The sequence below is a fragment of the Leopardus geoffroyi genome, chromosome B3 (assembly GCF_018350155.1).
Source record: "Leopardus geoffroyi isolate Oge1 chromosome B3, O.geoffroyi_Oge1_pat1.0, whole genome shotgun sequence".
Taxonomy (NCBI): Eukaryota; Metazoa; Chordata; class Mammalia; order Carnivora; family Felidae; genus Leopardus; species Leopardus geoffroyi.
In genome coordinates, this window is record NC_059337.1 from 93477501 (window position 1) to 93503535 (window position 26035).

General features: G+C 38.0%; 1 protein-coding gene and 1 long non-coding RNA gene across 3 annotated transcripts in view; both read right to left on the reverse strand.

The window, feature by feature from the left end:
* Nucleotides 1-26035, reverse strand: part of LOC123583723 (translation initiation factor IF-2-like) — a 115723-nt gene that overhangs the window by 85920 nt on the left and 3768 nt on the right. The gene's annotated exons all lie outside the window — the stretch shown is intronic.
* Nucleotides 10256-23658, reverse strand: LOC123583771. 2 transcript variants are annotated; one of them, XR_006704995.1, is made up of 3 exons: nucleotides 23049-23658; nucleotides 16944-17031; nucleotides 10256-10593 (listed from the first exon to the last, which is right to left on the reverse strand). It is a non-coding gene; the product is annotated as an uncharacterized LOC123583771 (long non-coding RNA). The 2 variants fall into 2 exon arrangements; XR_006704996.1 differs by lacking the exon at nucleotides 23049-23658 and adding an exon at nucleotides 17892-18288.

The following is a 26035-nucleotide window of genomic DNA, read 5'->3' on the forward strand; positions in this document are numbered from 1 at the left end:
TAATTCAGGGATGATACTCTGCAAGGTAGCAGTACTGTCCTCCAGCATGCAGTACATGCAGTTCAACCAATGTCTGATATAGAGATCTGTGACCCAATAGCTGAACACATGGGTACAGAACTAAGAAGTGGACGTGGTATTGGCCCACTCTCCATCACTCCCAGTGACCCCATGTGCAGAATGTATGTTTCTTGCACTGATAGAGATCTTGGTTATTGGGTTGGCATGGTGGGGAGGGGGGCATTCCCACCAGGGTTTAGGCAAGGACTACGCTGAACCTGAAACTACAATTAGCAACCTGATCACTCTGGTATCCTTATGTCAGTGGCCCAGGAGGCAGCAAAAAAGTGAACAGGCAAGGAGTTTATAGTCCCAGCTTTTCCCTCCTCATCTCCATACCCTCTGCTCCCTGGGTGATAGTGTCCACTCCCAGGGTGAGGGTGAAGAAAGATAGGAAAAACATACTGTAGTCCTTTCCGTGCCAAATATCAAATATTTATTTAAATACTAGATCTTAGTCCAGACCTATCTATTGTCTTAGAATGAAGCTGTGATTGAAGCTAGGCTCTGGGTAAAGACTCTTACCCTAAAACCAATTGGTTGTATCTCACCAGGCACTGCCCCCAATGTATTAAGTATTCAAAGGAAAGACTATAGCCTGCACAAGATACAAGTCCATCAGTGATCACTTATGAAAGAATAGTCATTAGGTAGTAAGAAACGGAGGGAGAGTGGGTGAATGGGAGACAGGGAGAGAGGGAAAAGGGGAAAAAAAACAGCCATTGAGTAGTATGCTGAGGCCCTCACTCCTAAGAGCAAACAGCTTACCAAGACTTCTAAATCCTTCTGTTGCTATGCTGCATATGCCTCCATCGTACCTAAGATCTGAATCCTCAAGGTTATATGTATGAAAAACACCCATGGCATCCTTGTGGCACATTCAAACCTGATGTAAGTCTGGGGTCCTTAAGCTCCAAAAAACAATCATTGCCACAGAGCAATCTTCTGACCGTGATGAAACTGATGTGAGGCTCTCTAGAAAAATAAATTTATAAATAAGAGGATAGAGGACCCTATTCACTCTTGAACTCTATTCAGTAATGTCTCTCTCTCTCTCTCCTCTTCCTCCCTCTCTCCCTCCTCCCCCACCCCCAACACATACAGAGAAAGAGAAGAAAAAAAAAAATCAAGAAGCCTGAATGCATGGGGAAGAAACAAACAAAAGGGTGAAACAGAGGTCCACAATTTGATCCTAATGGAAATTCAAAATTTACTTAAAGAATTTATACAGTGAAAGATAAAAGGGCACTGGTTAGCTTTGGCACTTATAACAGGTTCTGAATTAACTTCAGTATCTGATAAAGCGTACCAACTGTCAAACTTCATGGACCCAACATTAGGGATCCCACTGTATTTAAACATGGTACCCCCTGCACTCCTAGGGAGTTAAATATAAAATAGGGGACAAATAGGTATGCCTCATCTTAACCATTGGAACAATGGCTTAAATTCCACACAGCCACATCATTGCCCTAAAATATACCGTAGTGGGTACGGATGCTCTGACTCAATGAGTAACAAATTAAAATTAAGTTGTTCACATTTGACAAATGGGATACCAGACCTTCTCCCCACCCCACCCCCATTAAAAAAGTTAATATGGCCCAATGTAAATTAAAATATTCAATGATTGAAATACTTTATAGAAGATGACCCATTTAGAGAAGGGATGATTATCCTCACTGCTTTTTCATTTGATAGCCCAATTTTGCCTGCACCTAAGCTTAGAAAGAATGAATGATGCCTCACAGTGGATTAGCACAATCTTAAATTCTGTGGTCCCACCCATCAAGGCTCCTATTCCCAATATTATTGAAATTATTGACTATCCAATCAGCAACTAATAAATATTTTGCTATTATAGATTTGACTAATATGTTCTATTCAGTGACTATTTCCACAGCCTCTCAGCTGAAGTTTGCCTTTACCTCAAAAAGAAACAATACATCTTTACTCAGCTGCCCATGGGATACTTCAACAGCCTTAATAGCACACACAATCTTTCCAAGCAAGATCTTAACTATATTCAATTTTCTCAAGGATCACAGGTATGACATTACATTGATTCACAAGTATTGACATTATATTGATTACAACGATCTCCTCTGAAGAAATTCATTGGAAGCACTAATTTGAGACATTACTCACAAAGCTCAGAAAAGGGGACTGAGCCATCGTCCCACACATAATCTAAAGCCCCACTACTTCAGTTAAATTCCTAGTAAGTATTCAGTAAATCAAGGACTCCTGCATCCCAGACATGGTCAATAAACAGCTATTGACCACCTCAGCATGCACAATGTCTTTCAGCTTTTGGGTCCTAGGGACAACATATTCCTCATTTACACATTTCACTTAAGCCCATTTATACTAATATTTGCAAATTAGCCCACAGTTAATGTCCCCCCCAACAAAAGGCTCTAGAATCCATCCAAATTGCAATATTATAGGCATTCTCATTATTGCCCCAGAGACTCCTTCACCAATGAAGCTTCAGCAACCTCCTCTCAAGCCTCTTGCAGTCTCTAGACCCACTCATGATGGCAATAAATTGTCTACCAGCTTCTCACACAAGAAACTGCTCTTCTCAGCCCTGTGTTATTCACCACCAGAGCAGCAATTGCTGGCCATATAGTGGGTTCTCCTAGAAATAGAAGCTCTCACAGGTCCTGAGTCCACAACTCTCCCAGATCCAATTGCCAATTATGCCTTGGGTCATGGAAGCAGCACTTCACCAGCTTGGCAGAGCTACGGAGGCCTACTTGCTACAGAATGGAGCCAAACCTGGATGCTAGAGAAGGTCAAACCTCTCCCAGACCACTTGACTACCAGAGAATTTCTTGGAATCAATGGAGTGAACAGCCACATACTTTATAGTGTTCCTTGGGCATAAAAAAATTTAAAAAATAGCAAATGAAAGGGCAGAGAGTGTAAAGGAATAAAAAGCAATAAAAATGGTAAATATGTGGGTGAGTCTAAATGAATATTGACCATAAAGAGCAATAATAATAAAACAATATTTTATGAGTTTTCAAATATAGAGAGAATTAAAATATCAATAATAAGAGAGAGTTAAGTGCTCCAAGGTCCTAACATCATTTGGGAGGAAAGTAAAAGCATAAATTAACATTAGACTTTGATGAGTCAAAAACACATGTTGTAATTTCTAGGGTAATTGCTAAAAGAATAGAAAAGGATGCCTACCTTCCAACCAAAGGAAAAACTGGCATAACAACATAGTAAGTCCAAAACATGAAAGTAGAGAAAAGAGACATAAATAGGTAGGACAAATAGAAAACATACAACAGTCAATTTAAAGACATTATCAGTAACTATATTAAATGTAAAGTAGATATTCTTATTAAAAGACAAAATTATTTTTATTGGATTAAAGAAACAAAACCCAACTTTATGCGTTTATAAGATACACATCTGAAAAAACAAGAGGCAAACAGGTCAAAAGCACAACAGAACGCAGATATATCATGCAAGCACTAGTAGAAAGCTGGTATATTACTATATCAATGTTAAAAATAGCCTTTAAAGCCAAAAATATTGCTAGAGATAAAGGTCACTTTATCATCTTAAAAGTTCCAATTAACTAGGAAGTTTAAGCAACCTAAATTTATACACCCTTAATTCTCACCCCTCATTAAGTTCCCAGGGAGAATTTAAGTCCAAATATGAAGAAATTAAAGTCCCAAGGAAATCAGAGCTCCCGTTTGTCCCCCCTCAATCTCTTATTCTGCTTAGTGTCAGCCAGAGGATAATCTCAGAGGCCTGGCTGCCTTCCTAGTGGTCTTTACCCAGCCTAGTGGTCTCAGCTGCAGCCTAGTGGTCTTTACCCAGAATGACTGTTGCTCCTTGGCACCACCACAGTTAAATTAAGCCTAACTTCAACGCTCAGGTGTCTCAATCCTCAACTTCAACATATCAGTAAAACACATGAATATCAATGTTACTCCCCCATTCATGTGAAAATTTAGGACCAAATGTGATCACTGTCCCAGTGGCATTTCCCAGACAAAACAAATTTTCCCACATTGCTGTCTCCTGCCATGAATCAAAATAGAGATTGAATGGTATCTGAGAAAAAGAGGATAGACAGAAAAAGCAAGGAGGAAAAGTGAAAATTTTTCCATGGTTTCTATCTTACCAGGATGCTGGTCAGTCCATGCTAAATATCTGGAGACTACAGCTTATGAAATTAAATATAATTAAATCTGTGGCTTACCGAAACTCCAGGTGCAGGTAATCTGTAAGGTTGCTGTTGTCTTCATTTATTCTCAGAGGGTCCAAAGAGAAGCAGGAATCTCTGCCAAGTGATTCTCACTAAAACTAAAACTTGTTTGCCTCAGTTTTTTAAATTCCTGAGGTCTTGGTCAATCTTCACTTTTCCAAGGGCATCATCAAAAAATAAAAATCCAGGGGGGCCTGGGTGGCTCAGTCAGTTAAGCATCCAACTTCGGCTCAGGTCACGATCTCACGGGTTCGTGAGCTCGAGTCCTGCACTGGACTCTGCTTACAGCTCAGAGCCTGGAGCCTGCTTCGGATTCTGTGTCTCCCTCTCTCTCTCTGCCTCTCCCCAGCTCACGTTCTGTCTCTCTTTCTCAAAAATAAGTAAACATTTAAAAAATAATAAAAAATAAATTTAAAAATTAAAAAAAAAATCCAGGGGCACCTGGGTGGCTCAGTGGGTTGTCTCTCAGCTCAGGTCATGATCTCAAGGTTTCATGGGTTCAAGTCCCGCATCAGGCTCTGCACTGACAGTATGGAGCCTGCTTGCAATTCTCTCTCCCTCTCTCTTACCCTCCCTCACTCATGTTGTCTCTGTCCCTCTCAAAGTAAATTAATGTTAAAAAAATGCAAATAAAAAATAAAAATCCAAATAAATTATAATCCCTTGCTATCATTGAGTTTCCCACTGCAAAAGAACCTGTTCTTCCCTGGGGAACAAAAGTTGCCCTTGCTGAAAGACCAGCAACACGAAATGAGTGCTGCCTAATTGCAAAATACAGTCCTAAAGGACCTGAGCACCAAAGCTCTGCCATTTTGAGGTTAGTTTTCTTTGGCCGCAGAAGGAGTTTACCCTTTCCCTATGTACTCTGCTCATAACATTTTGAAGCTGTCTCTGCAAGTCTACAAATATCTAAAGAGGTTCTTCCAAGGACATATTCTCTCCTAACAAGACCAGACCCCTATTCGCGAAGCTTCTGTCTCACTCAAACCTGTTGTGACCGCAATATGAACCCTTTTCCTTGCCAAATCCTGGCAACGGCCCCATGCCAATAATACCATCTGCAGCTGGGCTGCAACAATTTAAGTCAGCTGCTGTATATCACACAAAAGCCGAAGTCTTCCCACCTAGCACTTTGACTCCAAAGTGCTCTCTGTTTAGTCACTCAGCTTCACAGTGAACATTATTATAACATTATATTACAATATTTACGAATGCAAGGTGAGGCTTGGATGACATTAAGCTCTTAATAAGCTCAGATCCTGCCCTACCACTCACCTCTCCTGCCTGCATATTTTTCAAGCAAGAGAACTATAGTCAAGAACAGTAACCAGTGGGGAATTTGTCACTTTATTAACATCCAAACCAGCACCCAACAACTCCCAAGCTGAGGTCTGACAGAAGCTGGATGGAAGAATATGGTTTAGCCCTGAAGGCCTAAATAGGGCTTCCTATCTCCTCCCCCAAATAAAAAATGGCAAGTTCTGAAGGGAAAACAGAACTGGCCCAGCTATAACTACCCACTTACAGGCATGGAAAGTGGAGGAAAAGACCAAGAGACAGACAATCCTGTCTAGACAGCTCAACAAGACAACGCAAAATGCAAAAGAAGAGGAAACTGCCTGACCTATATTAAGAAGATAAAACCTGGAGCACCTGGGTGGCTCTGTTGGTTAAGCATTTGACTCTTGATTTTTGGCTCAGGTCATGATCCCAGGTTTGTGGGATTGAGCCGTGCATTGGGCTTTGCACTGACAGTGCAGAACCTGCTTGGGATTCCCTCTCTCTCTCTGTCTCACTCTCTCTCTCTCTCTCTCCCTCACTCACATGTGTGTGCTTTCTCTCTCTCCCTCTCAAAATAAATAAATAAACATTAAAAAAAAAAAGATAGGATCTGCTTGGGTGTGCTTACCACACGAAGATAAGAAAAACAAAATAGGACACCACTTTAGGTACTGACATTTAAAGCACAGTAACCTGCCTGCTAGTAATGCAGACTCCAATAAATGTCGTAGGCCCTAGTTAACCAGATTGTCAACTTTTCCTCCTTGGGGAGGGGATGCTAAGAAAGGGATAAACAGAGGGCAGAAAGTGTGGAAAAACAGATTTATACAAACATAAGCCACATAACTGCCACACACAAAGACATACACACACACTGGGTATCCACCTAGGCTTGGGCATAGGACAAAGCCCAATTTCTAGAGAAGCATTAGAACACCATCACAGGTAAACAAATAACTTCATAAGAGTTGGAACCAAGACATAAAACCAGCACTATTGGCTCAATCGGTACTGGCACCAGGGTGAGCCAAGTGTGGTACCTAGGGCCTCCTCAATTTTGTGCCCAAGCCTCTCACTTGCTTCTAGTCCTAGCCCTGGACTGAATTAATATGTGTGGTGGGAAGCAATATGATTTAGAAGGCAGTAAATGCAAAGGAAATACAGAAATTCAGATCTAACTACAGGAGGCTCAAGGAAAAATGCAACAACTCAGCAGCTAGCATTAGATACCCAGAACCCAGGTCTAAGAGAGCAAGTGTGCTCTACCATGTCCCAACAATCCATGAATAATGGCTATTGAATACTAAAGTTTTTAAGTCTCACATTGTATTTGTTACCTATTGCTACATAACAAATTATCCAAAAATTAGTGGCTTAAAACAACATTTATTATCTCACAATTTCATTGGGTCAGGATTCTGGGCACAGCTTAGTTTGGTCCTGAGGCTCAACATCTCTCACAGACAGCAGTCAAGGTGTTGAGTGGGGCCATAGTCATCTCAAGGCTTCATTGGGGAAGCATGTGCATCTAAGCCAATTCATGTGGTTATTGACCAGAGGCTGTCCTCAATTCCTTGCTACTTGGACCTTTCTAACATGTAGCTTGCCTCATCAAGGTAAGCAAGTCAAAAAGGGAAGAAAATGCCCATAATATGGAACTTATAGTCTTTTATTATCTAATCTTAGAAGTGACATCCCACCACTTTTGCATATTCTATTCATTAGAAGCAAGTCATTAGTTATAGCCCACACAAGGAGATAGGATTACACAAGGGTGTGAACACCAAGAGGTGGAAATCATTGGAAGTCATTTTAGGAAGCTGTCCTACAAAATCCATGAAAATCATGGTTAAGAGAAGATATGTTTTTCAAATTATAACAAGCATATCCTATACTTACCCTGTACAATAACTAGAACAGATGTTTCCGTTTGAAATTCCGTGACCCCAATAGCTTTGCATACCTGATTAAATGCTTAATGTTGTACCGCCAGAGGTCTTTACATTTATTCATATAGGTAGACCTCAGTAGAGGATACCTGTGTTTTTCTCTCCCCAATATACCTTTTTCCACTGGAAAACTTCCCTTTCTTCATCCTATATGGTTCTAATAAAACAATTCCAGGGTTCTGACTGACCTCTGGCTAATCACATGACCATCCCCCTCTTACCTAAGCTAAGCAAGGCCAAGTCCATCCCATATAAGAATACTAGGAAATGGAAGGTCTCCTTCTTTTGAGTCATGAACAATAAAAATGAGAGCTTACTGCTGTCAGAAGTAACCTTTCCCACCATGGAAGGACCTGTTGGTAGAGCTGAGAGAAGAAGAAAGGAGAGAGAGAGAGAACTAATGATGTCATCTGTGCCCCTGCAGAGTGCCATGGAGCACTCCTGCCAGTTCCAGCCTGAATTTCCCAGTTATGTAAGCCAGTAAATCCCATTTTGCTCAAGCTTGTTTGGATTTCTGACATTTGCTTGTAACCAAGAGTCCTGAGACTAATACAGTCTTGTTTCGAGTGAACCCTTCTTACTAGTTAATATGTATATTCTATCTGTGTGTGATTCTCAAACCAGAAAATAAGCAGAATTACCTGAAAAGCTTTTTTTAAAATACATATTTCTAGGCCTCACCCAAACCTACTGTTTCAGAATCTTTAGGAGTAGAATTCTCACATCCCCAATTTTTTTTTAAAGTAGTTGGGAACAAGTTCAGTATTTGTAACTTTTTAAAAAAATTTAAGTTTAGTTGAAAGGCACCTGGATGGCTCAGTCAGTTAAGCGTCCAACTCTTGGCTTCAGCTCAGGTCATGATCTCACGTTTTGTTGGTTCAAGTCCCGCATTAGGCTGTGTGCTCATGATGCAGAGCCTGCTTTGAATTCTCTCTCTCTCTCTCTCTCTCTCTGCCCTTCCCCTACTCATACTGTCTCTCTCAAAATGAATTAATTAAAAAAATGTTTAAGTATACTTGAGCGGCATCTAGGTGGCTCAGTCAGTTAAGTGTCTGACTTTTGGTTTCTGCTCAGGTCATGATCTTGTGGTTTCGTGGGTTCAAGCCTTGCCTTGGGCTCTGCACTGGCAGCAAGGAGGCTACTTGGGATTCTCTCTCTCTCCCTCTGTCTCTGCCCCTCCCCAACTTGCACTGTCTCTGACTCTCTCAAAATAAATAAATAAACTTTAAGTAAAATAAAATAAAATAAAATAAAATAAAATAAAATAAAATTTTAGTTGATACAAAAATGTTACATTAGTTTCTGGTGTACAACATGGTAATTGACAAATCTACAGTTATGCTCACCACATTTGTAGCTACCATCTGTCACCATACAATGCTATTATGATACCACTGACTATATTTCCCATGCTGTACTTTTTATCCTTCTGACCTATTCATTCCATAACTGGAAGTCTGTATCTCCAATTCCCCTTCACCCATTTTACCCATTCCCCACCCCCACTTCCCTCCCATCTGGCAACCATCAGTTTGTTCTTTGTATTTATGAACATTTCTGCTTTTTGTTTATTTGTTAGTTTTGTTTTTTAGGTTGCACATATAAGTGAAATCATATGGTATTTGTTTTTCTCTGTCTCACTTATTTCATTTACCATAATACTCTCTAAGTCCATCCATGTTGTTGCAAATGACAAAATTTTATTCTTTTTTATAGCTAAGTAATATATCCATATGTTTTGTTTTGTGTTTTTTTTTTTTAATTTTTTTTTAACCTTTATTTATTTTTGAGACAGAGCGAGACAGAGCATGAACGGGGGAGGGTCAGAGAGAGGGAGACACAGAATCTGAAACAGGTTCCAGGCTCTGAGCTGGCAGCACAGAGCCTGACGTGGGGCTCGAACTCACGGAGTACGAGATCATGACCTGAGCCGAAGTCGGATGCTTAACCGACTGAGCCACCCAGGCGCCCCTATCCATATGTTTTTTAATTCCACAAATTATTCTGAAGTTTGGCCAGTACAGGCAACCACTCTTCTATTTTATCAACAAAAGGACAAATTCCAAATTCTAAACTGGCTTTCTCCTATTTGAATTGCAGCATGGACTCTGTCTAGAATCCTGCAAAGAAACCATGTTTCCCAACACTGACCACCATTGAACTCTGTTATTCCCAATAGAAAAATTAGTGTAACATTTTTAAATAGTATTCATTGATTTTTCTTAATTCTACGGATAGAAACCATTAGTGGTAAGAGTATTATAATAACAAATGTGGTAAAATACATATATTGATTTAATGCTCCTCCAATGACTTATAATAAAACTAGCATAAGAACCAGAGTGGGTGGTAATGGCCTTCTAATGCAAATGTCTGTATTAAATGGCACAAACCTGAGCTAAGCCATGTTGCTATATCTTTTTACATATCCATCCTTTCACATCTGTACCTGGACAAATTGGTAAACTAATCTTAGGTTCTCACATTTTAGCAAGAGCAAAGAGTAAACATCTTTTTAAAACAATGACATCAAAGCTTAGTTTCAAGTTCATGATCTAGGAAACCTCTGGCCAGATGAAACTTGGACAATCCTGTGAGTCAGCCTAGTGAGAGCAGCAGTGTACTTTTCCACCATTTGCAATGTCACAATGGTTCCTATAAATCTGAATATACTCATTTGAAAACTGGCACTATGATAGCACAGTAAGCAAAGTTCAGGCCAATCTGTTTTTACAGAATAATTTACATGTTTACTCAAGAAAGAAAAAAAAAGCAAGGGATGTTCTACAATCTTTATATCCCAAACAGTTGGTTTGCATGTTTGCTGTTTTGTAATATCACCTTCTAGAGGAAGACCACTCTCAGGGCTCCTAATGAAAAGAAATACTAGTGATCAAATGTCATCACTGATGATCATCTTGGGTATAAAATCAAAAGACAGATCACCATGGAGGGACCAAGCAGTAATCAGATAATTTCCAGAGCTTGACCATGATTATATCTCTTTCAGTCCACTTCTTCCAGGTGAAGACTGATGAGTTATTTCAAGTTCTGCTTACACTCCTGAAAAATTAAGCAGAGGGATCTAATCAGTAGGGGAGGGAGGAGGGGATAATAAATCAGTGGAAATAATATCTGACTATTAATGTTACCCTTTTCCAGCTTTATGAGACAAAGTTGCTGGAAGTTGTGAGGGAGAGTACCAGAGAGAAGAGAGGTGCTCAGAGAAAAAGATCCAGAAGTGTGCATGAGTCTTTTGCCAAATGATAAGTTGTGTGTACACACAGAATTTACAAAGCTGCACAAAGAACTACTACTGGAAAAAGAACAATTACCAGGCAGCTGTCAGCTGAACAAGTACTGGAGCTCACCCAAGTCTGGAAGCCATTCTAGTACCAATCTCCAGAGGAGACAGACCTTACTGAAAATCCTGCAGCCTTCAAGGGAGACCTCAGAAAGACTACACTTTAGGAGTAGAGCTAATCTAGTCCTAAAAGACTACTTTATACCACCTTAATAATACTGAAAAACATGCTTCATGCTAACCATGGACACGTGGAAACTGAAATTTAAAATACTACCATTTACAATTGCTTCAAAGAAAGTCAACTACGTAAGTATATATCTAACAAAATGTGTACTGAATCAGTATGCTGAAAATTACAAAATGCTGATAAAAGAAATCAAAGAAAGACCTAACTAAATAGGAGCCAGACTGTGTTCATGGGTTGGAAGACTAAGTATTGTAAACATGTCAATTCTTCCCATATTGATCGATAGGTTTAATGCAATCCCTACCAAAATCTGAACAAGGTTTTTGTAAACATAGATAAGCTTATTCTAAAATGTATACAGAAAGTCACAGGACCCAAAATAGATTTAAAAATATTCTTGAAAAAGAGAGTAGGAGGAATAATTCTATCCAATGTTGAGTCCCCACCCACTCCCAAGTGCAGTGATTTGCCCGGGGGACTCATAAGACAGCATATATTCATACTCATGGCTATTTATTACAACCATATACAAATCAAAGTCAGCAAAGGAAAAAAGGTACATGGGGCAAAATTTGGAGGAAATCAGGCACAAGTTTCCAAGAGTTCTCATCTACTACAATTATGGGACTTGCTTAATTCCTCCAGTAATGAGTTGTAATAACCCATATGAAATGTTGTCTACCAGAGAATCTCCTTAGAGACTCAGTGCCCACAGTTTTTACTGAGGACTGGTCACATAGGCATACTCTGCCTAACACACACTAAAATCCCAGATTCCCAGAAGAAAAGCAAACATTCAGCATAAGTCATCACTGTTTGCAGTTCAGGCACAGTGAGCCACTCTTATCCATTATGGCCTGAAATCATAATGAGAATTATGAGAAGTTGCTAACCAAGGGTCAATCTTGGAAGCAGACCTTTCTAAGGATAGCAGTGACAGGATTTCTATATAAACTCCTTTTTGCATGCCATACAGCTGCATCACTATATAGCTACACTAATTAAGACTGTGTGATATTGGCAGAAGGACAGACACACAAATCAATGAAACAGAATGAAGAACCCAGAAATGGATACACAAAAAATGTGCAACTGATTTTTGACACAAAGATACAAAAGCAATTTAGTAGAGGAATGATAGACTTTTTTCAACAAACATTGCCAGAGCAATTGCATACAAATACACAAAAGGATGAACTTTGACTTAAACCTCACATCCAATACAAAAACTAATTTAAAGTGAATCTTAAGTGTAAAACATAAATTTATGCAAATTTGTTTTTAAAAAAGGAAAAGAATTTTTGGGATGTAATACTATGCAAAGGGTACTTAGACTCAATATCAAAAACAAGACCCATAACAAAAAAAAAGATAAATTAAGGCACTTCAAAATTAAAAATCTTTACCTTGTGAAAGACCCTGTTAAGAGGATGAAAAGACAAGCTAAAGACTGAGAGAAAATACTTTCAAACCACAAATCCACCAATAATTTATACCTATAATACACCAAGAACTCTCAAAAACAGTAACCAAATAATCTGATTAAAAATTGGAATAGATTGGGGCACCCGGGTGGCTCAGTCCATTGAGCATCTGACTTCTGCTCAGGTCATGATCTCGTGGTTTGTGAGTTTGAGCCCCGCGTCGGGCTCTGTGCTGACAGCTCGGGGCCTGGAGCCTGCTTCAGATTCTGCGTCTCCCTCTCTATCTGCTCCTCCCCCACTCACACTCTCTCTCTCTAAAATAAATAAAGATTTAAAAAAATTTTTTTAAGAAAATTGGAACAGATGGGGTGCCTGGGTGGTTCAGTCAGTTGAGCATCCAACTTCAGCTCAGGTCATGATCTCGTGGTGGGTTCAAGCCCCGAGTCAGGCTTTGTGGTGACAGCATGGAGTCTGCTTCAGATTCTCTGTCTCCTCTCTCTCTTCCCCTCCCCTGCTCCCTCTCTCTCAAAATAAATAAATATTTTAAAAGTTTATTTAAAAAGAAAAGAAAATTGGAACAGACACGAATAGATTTTACAAAAAGAGTATACAAATGGCAAATAAGCACATAAAAAGATGTTCAATATCATTTGCCATTAGAGAAATGCAAAAAAAAAAAAAAAAAACCACAATGATATGGTACTATACATCTATCAGAATGGCTAAAATAAAAAATAATGATAACATCAAATGCTGGTGAGAATGTGGAGAAACTGGATCACACATACATTGTCTGTGAGATTGTAAAATGGCAATAACTCTGGAAAATATACCAGTGTTTTACAAAATTATACATGCAGTCATCATGTGACCCAGCAGTTGCACACTTAGGCATACACATAAAAACCTGTACAAAAAAGGTCATAGCAGCTTTATCCATAATTACCAAAATCTAGAAATAACTCATATGTCCTACAAAGGATGAATAAACAAATTATATATATATATATATATATATATATATATATATATATATATATGTATATATATATATGTATATATATATGTATGTATATGTATATTTTTTTAATTCAAATCCAAGCTAGTTATCATATAGTGTAGTAATGGTTTCAGGAGTAGAATTTAATGATTCATCACTTACATATAGCACCCAGCACTCATCCCAGCAAGTGCCCTTCTTCTTAATGCCCATCAACCATTTAGCTCATCCCTCCACCCAACACCCTTCCATCAATCCTCAGTTTGTTCTCTGTATTTAAGAGTCTCTTGGGGCGCCTGGGTGGCGCAGTCGGTTGAGCGTCCGACTTCAGCCAGGTCAGGATCTCGCGGTCCGTGAGTTCGAGCCCCGCATCAGGCTCTGGGCTGATGGCTCAGAGCCTGGAGCCTGTTTCCGATTCTGTGTCTCCCTCTCTCTCTGCCCCTCCCCCGTTCATGCTCTGTCTCTCTCTGTCCCAAAAATAAATAAACGTTGAAAAAAAAAATTTTTTTAAGAGTCACTTATGGTTTGCCTCCCTCTCTGTTTTTATCTTATTTTTCCTTCCCTTTCCCTATGTTCATCTGTTTTGTTTCTTAAATTCCACATATGAGTGAAATCACATGATGTTTATCTTTCTCTGACTTATTTCACTTAGCATAATACACTTTAGTTCCATCCAAAACTGTGGTATATTTACATCATGGAACACTACTTGGCAATAAAAAAGAATGAAATATTGAGACATACAACAACGTAGATAAATATTGAGGAATAGTCTAAGTGAAAACCCCACTGTTTTTCACTATAAAAAAGTATCAGAAGAGATTCTTGGGATGGAACAGCTGTGTATCTTGATTGTGTTGGTGGTCACACAAATCTGCACACGTGATAAAATCATATGGAACTAAATGCACACACACACACACACACACACAAACACACAAATGAGAGTATTTATAACTAGTTAAGTCTAAATAAAGTCACTGATTTGTACCAGTGTAAATTTCCTGGTTATAATATTGTACCATAGTCATATAAGATGTTTCTCTTGGGGGAAACCAGGTAAAGGGTACACAGGATCTCTCTGTAATATTTTCTTTAAACACATGTGAGTGTAGAATTATCTCAAAATTGAGCTTAAAAACAAAGCTTCAAAAGAATCAGACTGATATGTAAGTAAATTAACTGCCCGCCAGAAGAAAACACTCTAATAGAAACAACAAAATCTAGACTCACAACAACATAGCATCCATTATGTAGAGTATGCACTAAAAATTACTAGGCATGAAGAAAAGCAGGAAAGTATAAACTATCCCAAAGAAAAAATCAATCAACAAACTGACAAAGAAATGACTGAGATGATAAAATGAGCAGACAAGGATTTTATAACAGTTATTATAAACATGGTCAAAGATTTAAGGAAAACATTTGCATAATTAAGGGAAAATAGGACATCTCAAAATAGAAAAGTGTTAAAAAGAAACCAAAAGATATTCTACAACTAGAAGAGTACAGTAAGTAAAATGAAAATTTTATGGAATGGACCCGATAGCAGATTAGACTCTGCTGAAGAGAAGACAAGTAAACATGAAGACATGGAATAGAAATGATCCTAAGAAAATACAGAGAGGAAAAACAGTTGAAAAAACTGAACAGAGACTCAATAGTCTATGAGATAACATAAATGGCTAACATGTGTAAGTGGGGAGGAAAGAGACATTGGCACAGAAAAATAAATTTTTTCAAGATAATGGGAGTTTTGTTTTTCCAAATTTTATGAAAAACATTAACTGGTAGATCCAAGATCAATGTAGCAAAGTAGGACAAGGTGGGGAAAAGCATGTTGTAATCAGATTTCTGAAAAACAGATAATGAGAAAATCTTCAGGGATTTTCAGTATCCAAAAAAAAAAAGACACATTATATTCAAGGTCAGTAGGAATTACCACTTGCTTCTCAAGAGAAAAACTACAAGTCAGAAAACAATTAAATGAATAATATTTTAGTACTGAGAGAAAAAGACTATCTAAAATTCTATATCTAGAAAAATAATGATCAAAAATAAAGATATTTTCAGAAATGCAAAAGCAGAGAAAATTTGTCATCAACACACTTTCCAGTTGTATATTACTTGGTAGCAAGCTATCCTGAAACTTGGTGGCTTGCAACAGCAAGCATTTTACTATATTGTACAATATTGTGAGTTGGAGATTTGTGCAGGACATGGTTGGGTGAACCTTTTCCTTGTGGTATCAGTCAGGTTCATTCAATATATTCACTTACATATCTGGCTCTATATGCATGGTACATATCTAGCACATTGGCAGAGATGGCTAGAGGCCAGTCTTGGCAGGGACTGTAGACCAAGAGCCTACATGCAGCCTCACCAACATGGGGCCTCAGAGTACAGACTTCTTACCTACTGGCTGTAAGAGCAAGAGTTCTAGCAAATGAGACAGAATCTACATGGTCTTTTACGACCTAAACCCAGAAGTCACAAAGCATTACTTCTGTGATACTCTATTAGTTGAAGCAATCATAAGCTTATGCGTTTCAAAGGGAAAGAACACAGACCATTAGACAGGAGGAATGCCAAAGAATTTGTGGAAATGATTTTAAATTGCCACACTCTACCCTCTGGCCAACAATGTTTATATTTCTCCCTCAGAAATATATATTTGCCCCTTCTCCAGACTGCTTTAAAGTCTCATTCCATTATGCATCAAGCTCAAGTTGGAAGTCCAGGATCTTATCATCTAAATCAAGTCCAGGCATGGATGAGGCTCCATGCGGTTTCCTGAGATCAGTTCTTGATCTGGAAACCTGCAAACTAAAGAGACATGTTATCTGCCCCACACATACCCAAAATACAGTGGTGTGACAGACACAGAACAACTGTAATAAATAAATACCCATTTAATAAAGGAAGAAAATAGAAAGTCACCAATCCATTGAAATTATAAAATCCAACTGGGCATATGTTACCAGCTCATGATTAGGGCCTTATCCTGGTTCTGGGGAATGATTTTCCATGATTTTTGCTTCTTACCCCTGAGATCTAGTTTTGCCCTCTAAGTCATTCTTTCTTTTCCATAGAACTAACCCATTTCTGTAGCTGAGTAGTCTATGCAGCCTGCTTCCTGTCCACAGAAGTTTAAGGGTCCAAGTCTCCATTTTGTACAGACTCTGTGGTTTTTCTTCCTGTATAAGCTGATATTATTACTATAAAAACTTTGTGGATTTTTTGAGTATCAATTTACAATCTACTCCATTAGATTAAAAACCCACATCTACAGACATCTTCTAGATAAGCCATTTTCTACCTTGAGCTCCTTATGAGGCTGCTGTGGTATAATACCTTTAAGATTCTTAGAAGCCTTATTGTCTAGGAGAGAGAGTCTGTACTACAACCCCTTAAGAAATAGCTCAAAATTCTTTTTACAAGGCTGTATCTCTTTCTGAACTCATAACAAAAGGCTTTACAGTCCTTCATCTTTACCTGGAGTCCATGATTTTCTAACAGGGCCTTGAATTTAATCTTTGTTCTATGGCTCTATCTTCCTTTGAGTATCTTCTGCTGAGAGAAACTAAGGATAAGAAATAGTTTCATTTTCAGACCTCATTCCTACATAGTTTCTCTAAATTGTTGAGAGCCGGGGCGCCTGGGTGGCGCAGTCGGTTAAGCGTCCGACTTCAGCCAGGTCACGATCTCGCGGTCCGTGAGTTCGAGCCCCGCGTCAGGCTCTGGGCTGATGGCTCAGAGCCTGGAGCCTGTTTCCGATTCTGTGTCTCCCCCTCTCTCTGCCCCTCCCCCGTTCATGCTCTGTCTCTCTCTGTCCCAAAAATAAATAAACGTAGAAAAAAAAAAAATAAAAAAAAAAATAAATTGTTGAGAGCCAAATAATTCCTTATTTAGTACAGCTTTGTCTATCCATACCTTATGATACATAATTTAAAAACAAATAAATAAAATACAGTATATACTTTCAGAATTCTGCCTGGAAATCTCCTAAGCCAAATACATTGGTTCATTAAATACGTTTTATGATTATCCATGTTATGACAGTTGCTAAACCATCTACCATGACAGAACAAGATCCTCTTTTTCTCTAGCTTTCAACAATATTTTCCTTACTCTCCTTTAAACTCTCATTGACATCCTCCTCCATGCCTGTCAGTATCCCACTAACAGTCTTCTCAAACCCCTGTCAACTTCTGCTTCATGTCTTGTGCCAAAGCCAGTGCCACACTTTAGGTTTTTGCTACAACAGCACTCCAAATTCTGTTCCACTTATCTAATACTATACAACTACTCCAAAAAATAGTTGCTTAAAAAAATGATTTTATTATATATGGTGATTAAGAGAATCAGGAATTTGGGCAAGTTTCAGCTAGGTGGTCTTTATATTCCTTGTGGCATCAAGGAAAGTCACTTGGGGGTATTCACCTGGTTAATGAGAAGTTTGCAGGGTTCAAGGCAGTTTGTTTCATTCACATATCTGGCACCATGGCAGGGATGACTAGACTGCTGGGCTCAGCTGGCTCTGTTGACCAGAATGTGGCCTCTTCAGCATGATGATCTTCTGTCATGGTGGCTCAAGGCTCTAAGAGCAAGTGTTCAAGTGAATAAAGCAGAAACTTCACAGTCTTTTATGACCTAGCCTCAGAGGTCATAGTGTTTCATTACTGCTGTTCTGTGTAGGTCAAAGAAATCACTAGCCTAACCAGATTCAATAGGAGGGAATAAAGATTCATTATCTTGGTTGAAAAAAATGTCAAAGAACGTGCATCCATTTTTAAAAACAAACATAGCAGATATGCACTACAGAAAATATTCAAGGAAGTTCTGCTGGCTGCAGTAAAATGATACCAGATAGAAACTTAGATCTATAGAAAAGAATGAAGAGCATCAGAAATGGCAAACATGTAGGTAAATAAAAAGGAATTTTTTTTATTATTTCCTAAGTTCCCATGTAAACATACACATGCAGTAAAAATATACAACAAGCACAAAACAAAAGACAGAAGTAAATGGATCTGACCTATGCAATTACAGAATTACCTCATTTTATTAACCAGCATGGAAATCATCAATACTGTTAACCAATGAAACAAGGGAGGTAGAAAGGTGCCACTCATAAAGAATATAATAGTAAAAGTATTGCAACATGTCACAATATCACAGGGAGGAAAAAAACAATATGTAGGTGTTTACTTCCCCAGGTCTTTCCTTGAGGGGTCAGTCACCATGGGCCAGCTGTGTCTGTAAGATGACCTCTCCAGATAGGCTCTCTGTATTCAAGTTCAAATATCAAAGTCATCCTCTCTCTTGCCTTTTCAGGCACTCTTACTCTCCCAGGGTACTCATTTCATTATCCTTCTGGAACTATTTTAATATCTACCAACTAAGTTCATAGATTCAAAGCAAAAATTCAACTTTTGGAAAAGCGATATTAAAAATAATTTACGGGGCGCCTGGGTGGCGCAGTCGGTTAAGCGTCCGACTTCAGCCAGGTCACGATCTTGCGGTCCGTGAGTTCGAGCCCCGCGTCGGGCTCTGGGCTGATGGCTCAGAGCCTGGAGCCTGTTTCCGATTCTGTGTCTCCCTCTCTCTCTGCCCCTCCCCCGTTCATGCTCTGTCTCTCTCTGTCCCAAAAATAAATAAACATTGAAAAAAAAATTTTTTTTTAAATAAATAAATAATTTACTACTGGTGCGCCTGGGTGGCTCAGTCGGTTAAGAGTCTGACTTCGGCTCAGGTCATGATCTCATAGACCATGAGTTCGAGTCCCACGTCAGGCTCTGTGCTGACAGCTCAGAGCCTGGAGCCTGTTTCGGATTCTGTGTCTCCCTCCCCCACTCGTGCTCTGTCTCTCTCTCAAAAATAAATAACTTTTTTTAATTAAAAGTAAATAAATAAATAGTAGTTTACTACTCCCAAAAAACAAGTGACCAGGGCCAGATAGATTTCCAGGGGAATTCTACCAAACATATAAAGAAGGGTTAACACCTATTCTCTTGAAGTTATTCCAAAAAATAGAAATGGAAGAAAAACTTCCAAACTCTTTCTATGAAGCCAGCATTACCTTGATTCCAAAACCAGACAAAGACCCCACTAAAAAGGAGAACTATAGACCAATTTCCCTGATGAAGATAGATGTAAAAATCCTCAACAATATATTAGCCAAACACATCCAACAATACATTAAAAAAGTTTTTCACCACGACCAAGTGGGATTTATACCTGGGACGCAGGGCTGGTTTAATATCTGCAAAACAATTAATGTGATTCATCACATCAATAAAAGAAAGGACAAGAACCACATGATCCTCTCAATAGATTCAAAGAAAGCATTTGACAAAAATACAGCATCCTTTCTTGATAAAAACCCTCAAGAAAGTAGGGATTGAAGGATCATACTGCAAGATCATAAAAGCCATATATGAAAGACCCAATGCTAACATCATCCTCAATGGAGAAAAACTGAAAGCTTTCCCCCTAAGGTGAGGAACAAGACAGGATGTCCATTCTAGCCACTGTTATTCAACATAGTATTGGAAGTCTTAGTCTCAGAAATCAGACAATACAAAGAAATAAAAGGCATCCAAATTGACCAGGAGGAGGTCAAACTTTCACTCTTCGCAGATGACATGATACTCTACATAGAAAACCCAAAAGATTCCACCAAAAAACTGATAGAACTGATTCATGAATTCAGCAAAGTTGCAAGATATAAAATCAATGCACAGAAATTGGCTGCATTCCTATATACCAACAATGAAGCAACAGAAAGAGAAATCAAGGAATTGATCCCATTTACAATTGCACCAAAAACCATAAAATACCTAGGAATAAATCTAACCAAAGAGGTGAAAAATCTATACACTGAAAACTATAGAAAACTTACGAAAGAAATTGAAGAAGACACAAGAAAAATGTAAAAATATTCCATGCTCCTGGATAGGAAGAACAAGTATTGTTAAAATGTCAATACTACCCAAAGCAATCTACAAATTCAATGCAATACCTATCAAAATAACACCAGCATTCTTCACAGAGCTAAAACAAACAATCCTAAAATCTGTATGGAACCAGAAAAGACTCTGAATAGCCAAAGAAATTTTGAAAAAGAAAACCAAAGCAGGAGGCATCACAATCCCAGACTTCAAGCTGTGTTACAAAGCTGTAATCATCATGACAGTATGGTACTGGCACAAAAACAGACACTCAGATCAATGGAACAGAATAGAAAACCCAGAAATGGACCCACAAACGTATGGCCAACTAATCTTTGACAAAGCAGGAAAGAATATCCAATGGAATAAAGACAGTCTCTTCAGCAAGTGGTGCTGGGAAAACTGGAGAGCAACATGCAGAAAAATGAACTGGGCTACTTTCTTACACCATACACAAAAATAAACTCAAAATAGATGAAAGACCTAAATGTAAGACAGGAAGCCATCAAAATCCTCGAGGAGAAAGCAGGCAAAAACCTCTTTGATCTTGCCCACAGCAACTTCTTACTCAACACATCTCCAGAGACAAGGGAAACAAAAGCAAAAATGAACTATTGGGACCTCATCAAAATAAAAAGCTTCTGCACAGCGAAGGAAACAATCAGCAAAACTAAAAGGCAACTGATGAAATGGGAACAGATATTTGCAAACAACATATCAGAAAAAGGGTTAGTATCCAAAATCTATAAAGAACTTATCAAACTCAGCACCCAAAAAAAACAAACAATCCAGTGAAGAAATGGGCAAAAAACATGAATAGACACTTCTCCAAAGAAGACATCCAGATGGCCAACCAACACATGAAAAAATGTTCAACATCACTCATCATCAGGGAAATACAAATCAAAACCACAATGAGATACCACCTCACACCTGTCAAAATGGCTAAAATTAACAACTCAGGCAACAAGAGATGTTGGCGAGGATGTGGAGAAAGAGGATCTCTTTTGTATTGCTGGTGGGAATGCAAACTGGTGCAGTCACTCTGGAACACAGTATGGAGGTTCCTCAAAAAACTAAAAATAGAACTACCCTATGACCCAGCAATTGTACTATTAGGTATTTATCCAAGGGATACAGGTATGCTGTTTTGAAGGGGCACATGCACCCCAATATTTATAGCAGCACTATCAACAATAGCCAAAGTATGGAAAGAGCCCAAATGTCCATCGATGGATGAATGGATAAAGAAGATGTGGTGTATATATACAATGGAGTATTACTCAGCAATCAAAAAGAATGAAATCTTGACATTTGCAACTACATGGATGGAACTAGAAGGTACTATGCTAAGCAAAATTAGTAAGTCAGAGAAAGACAAAAATCTTATGACTTCACTCACATGAGGACTTTAAGACACAGAACAGAAGAACACAAGGGAAGGGAAACAAAAATAATATAAAAACAGGGAGGAGGACAATACATCAGAGACTCTTAAATATGGAGAACAAACAGAGGGTTACTGGAGGGGTTGTGGGGGGGGAAGGGCTAAATGGGTAAGGGGCATTAAGGAATCTACTCTTGAAATCATTGTTGCACTATATGCTAACTAACTTGGATGTAAATTTAAAAAAATAAACAAAAATAAAAATATAGTTTACTACTAATAATTAGAATCCTAGGTAATACTTATTAAGATGAGATGTGTATGTTTAAGGGGAAACATTATTATTATTTTGAGGTAATTGATATGAAAAATGTGAATAGATTGTAAATCCACTGTCATTATCATAACGAATTTCAACCTTATACTTGTCAGTGAAAGAACAAGTAGAGTACAATTTTAAAATACCAAATTATCTGAATTCTGACTGATGACAAATAAAAGATGTTCAATAAATTAAAAAAAAATAAATTATCTTCTGCCATTTGTCATCACCTACTTATGTGTACAAAGACTGGGTAGACTTCTGATGTTAGGTCATAAAAGGCCACGGAGGGTCTGCCTTGTTCACCGAAACACTTGCTCTTACATCCCTAAGCCATCAAGTGAGAAGACAACATGCTGGAGAAGCCACAATACTGCTCAGCAGAGCCAGCTGAACCCAGCCTTCTTCTGTCAACAGTAACTATCAAGAATCTGAGAATATCATTATTAATAGGTCTTGAAAGGGGATTGTGTATAGTCATTTCAAGCATAAGCCCTATATTAATAAATCACGATCATGATTACTCACTGCAGGTGGCAGAGTTTAGAAAACTGTTTAACAGTGTCTATTAAAGTTGAACATATGCATTCCCTATAATTTCACTCCTACATGTATTTCCAACAGAAATGTATGTGTATGTTACATATATAAGCACCAAAAGACATGTACTAGAATTTCAAATCAGAACTTCTCAGATTAGCCAAAACTGGAAACTACCCAAACGTGTATTGACAATAAATTGGATAAATAAATTATGTGCTATTGACAAAATAGAATACTAAACAACAATAACAATCTATCATGGAACAACATGAATGAATCTCACAATGTTGAAATAAGCTAGATGCAAAAGAATACATATTGTATGGTTCCATTTACATAAATTACAAAAACAGGCAACATGAAGCTATGGTGTTAGAAATCAGGATAGTGGTTACCTTTTAGGCAGGCAGCAGGTAATGATAGGAAAGCAAGGTTGGAGCACTGTATTGTTCTGCTTCTTGATCAGGGAGCTGGTTAGGTAAGTGTGGTAGTTTAAAAACATATCCACTGACACTTTGACACTCCTACCATTAGAAAGTGAAGTACAATTTCCTCCTCTTTTATATGGGCTGGTCTTAGTGACTCACCTCCAGCAAACAGAATACACGGGAACTGACATTGCATGATTTCTAATGCTGTGTTAGAAAAGGCACTAGAACTTCCACCTGGCCCTCTTTCTTGGGATGCTCACCCTTGCTATTCAGCCACCATGCTATGAAAACATCAAAGAATTGCATGGAAAGGCTCTTTGAAGGTGCTCTGGTCACAGACATAACCTAAGGTCACAGCTAACAGGTAGCAACAACAGCTAAACACGTAAGTAAAGGAGCCTTCAGATGATTCCAGTCCCCAATCTTCAAGTTAACCTACCAAGCCTTGCCCAAATTACAAATTCATAAGCAAAATAAATATTGCTATTTTAAGCCACTAAGTTTAGCAGTAATTTGTTATGCAAATATATGTAACTGGAATACACAACAGGTGTGCTCACCTTGTAAAAATTCATCAAGCTACACAGTTATGAAATATACACTTTTCCTTATTATTATTATAAAGTTTGAATAAAGGTTTGAAATAAAAATCTTATCATGGATACAAGCTCAAGTTCCTCAGCACATTTTTAAATAGGTTTCATTGAGAAGTTTTATATAAATTCAAAGTTTTATATCTTCCTAATATTTTTGCCTTTCCCTGCAATTACATAATATAAAGAAAATGTGATGCATTTTTCTCACCACATCCAATATAGACACCTCCTAATCTCCATAAATTTACCCTTGTACACTGCCCAATTCTGATCATTTATCATGAATGAACGTAAAAAAAGTTGGGAAGCACTGCTATAGCAAATATCTGCCCAGCACCATTCCCTCTTCTTTTGTTAATAGGATCTTACTGTCCTTTGGGGAACTCCCTGCCTTCTGATCAATCAAGTTAGCTGAGACCTAATTGTTCAACTTTTCCTTTAATTCTGTTATTCCTCACATCCTTCCAATAAATTTCTATTTATTCAAGTTGGCAATATTTGGTCTCTAGTTTCTGCAACCAAAGACCACTTACTGATACATATCTCCAGTGCTAGCACACTGTCTGACATATAGTTGACAATGAAAATATATGAAATAAAATGTTTATAAAATGATATTGAACAACTGATTTTTGACAAAAGCACAAAGACAGCATAGTGGAAAAAGAATAGCCTTTTAAGATACATTGCTGGAACAACTGGGTATCCATATGTAACAAATATGAACCTGAATCCATGCCTTAAACCATAAAAAATTTTAACTCAAAATACATCACAGACTTAAATATACAGCCTAAACTGTAAAACTGCTAGAATAAAACATAGTAGAAGGTCCTTGTGAGCTTAGGGTAGGTAAATATTTCTTAGAAATGACACCAAAAGCACAATCCATAAAAGAACAGATTGGACTTTATTAAAATTTAAAACTTCTCTTTAAAATTCTTCTGTTGAGAATGAAAAGACAAGGCACATACCACAATAAAATCTTTCCAAAGCATTTTTCTGATAAAGAACTTGTATCCAGAGTATATAAAGAACTCTCAAGACTTTAACCACCCAATTTTTTTTTTTTTTTTTTTTTTTTGAGCTCTGTGTCCGGCTCTCTGCTGTCAGCACAGAGCCCACTTTGGATCCTCTGTCCCCCTCTCTCTGCCCCTCCCCTGCTTTCTCTCTCTGTCTCTCAAAAATAAACATTAAAAATATTTTTAAAAGATGTTCAACATCATTAGGAAAACACATATTAAAACCACAACAAGATGCCACTACACACCTATTAGTATAGCTAAAATTAAAATCTGCTTGTAGATTTTTACCCAAGAAAAAAGGAAAGATCTGTCCACTCAAAGACTTGTACACAAATGTTCATAGCGGCTTTATTAGTAATAGCTCAAAACTAGACATAACCCAAATGTCCACCAACAGATGAGCAGATAAGGTACACTACATCCATATAATAGAATACACTCAGCAATAAAAAAGGAATGAACTGTTGGTACACAGAACAACATGGACAAATGTCTAGACAATGATACTGAGTAAAAGAGATCAGACCAAAAAAAAAAAAAAAACTTCCTGATTCTACTTACATAAATTTTTAGAAAATGCAAATGAGTTCTACAATGACATAAAGTAGATCAGTGGTTGCTTACGTGTGGGAAGCAGGGAGGAATGCGAAGAAAAAATTCCAAAGAGGCATGGCATGAGGAAACTTGAGGATGATGGATATACTCACTCGACTAGATGATGGGGTATGTATATACGTCAAAGTTCATAAAATTACATACTTTAAATATGTACCACATATTACATGTCAAGTATACCTCAATAAAGCTGTCTTAAAAAAAAAACCCTGCAACTCAGCTGTCAGATTTTAAAGGAGCAGAAAGGAAGCAGAATGGAAATCTCAGTAAAAGGCCTCAGGTATGTTTGTGAAGCTAAGGCTCAGCAGAGTTTAATGAGCCATCTCCCTGCTATTCTCCAGAAACCGTGACAACCACCACTATTGGGTTCTGCTTTCAGGAAGAGAATAACCCAATCAGTATAAAATGAATTCCGTGTCTTGTGAGAGATTGCCAATTGAACATATAATCTACATTTACAAACATTTTTAAAGAATGTTCTACTTACAGGATAGTTATAATATTGAGAGTAAATGTTTTGCTATAAATACCAATACAGACATACGAATTATTTAATCTCTCAGAGCCTCTCATTTCATATATGAAATGCCACAAGAAATAAGAAAAACAGGGAAACTAAAAAGAGCAGACTGTGCCAGAATTATTAATTCTTCCTTTGAGGGAAGAGCCTCTTTCCTCCCCCTGTGTTCTGAGAGATGTCCATTTCCTCCCATCA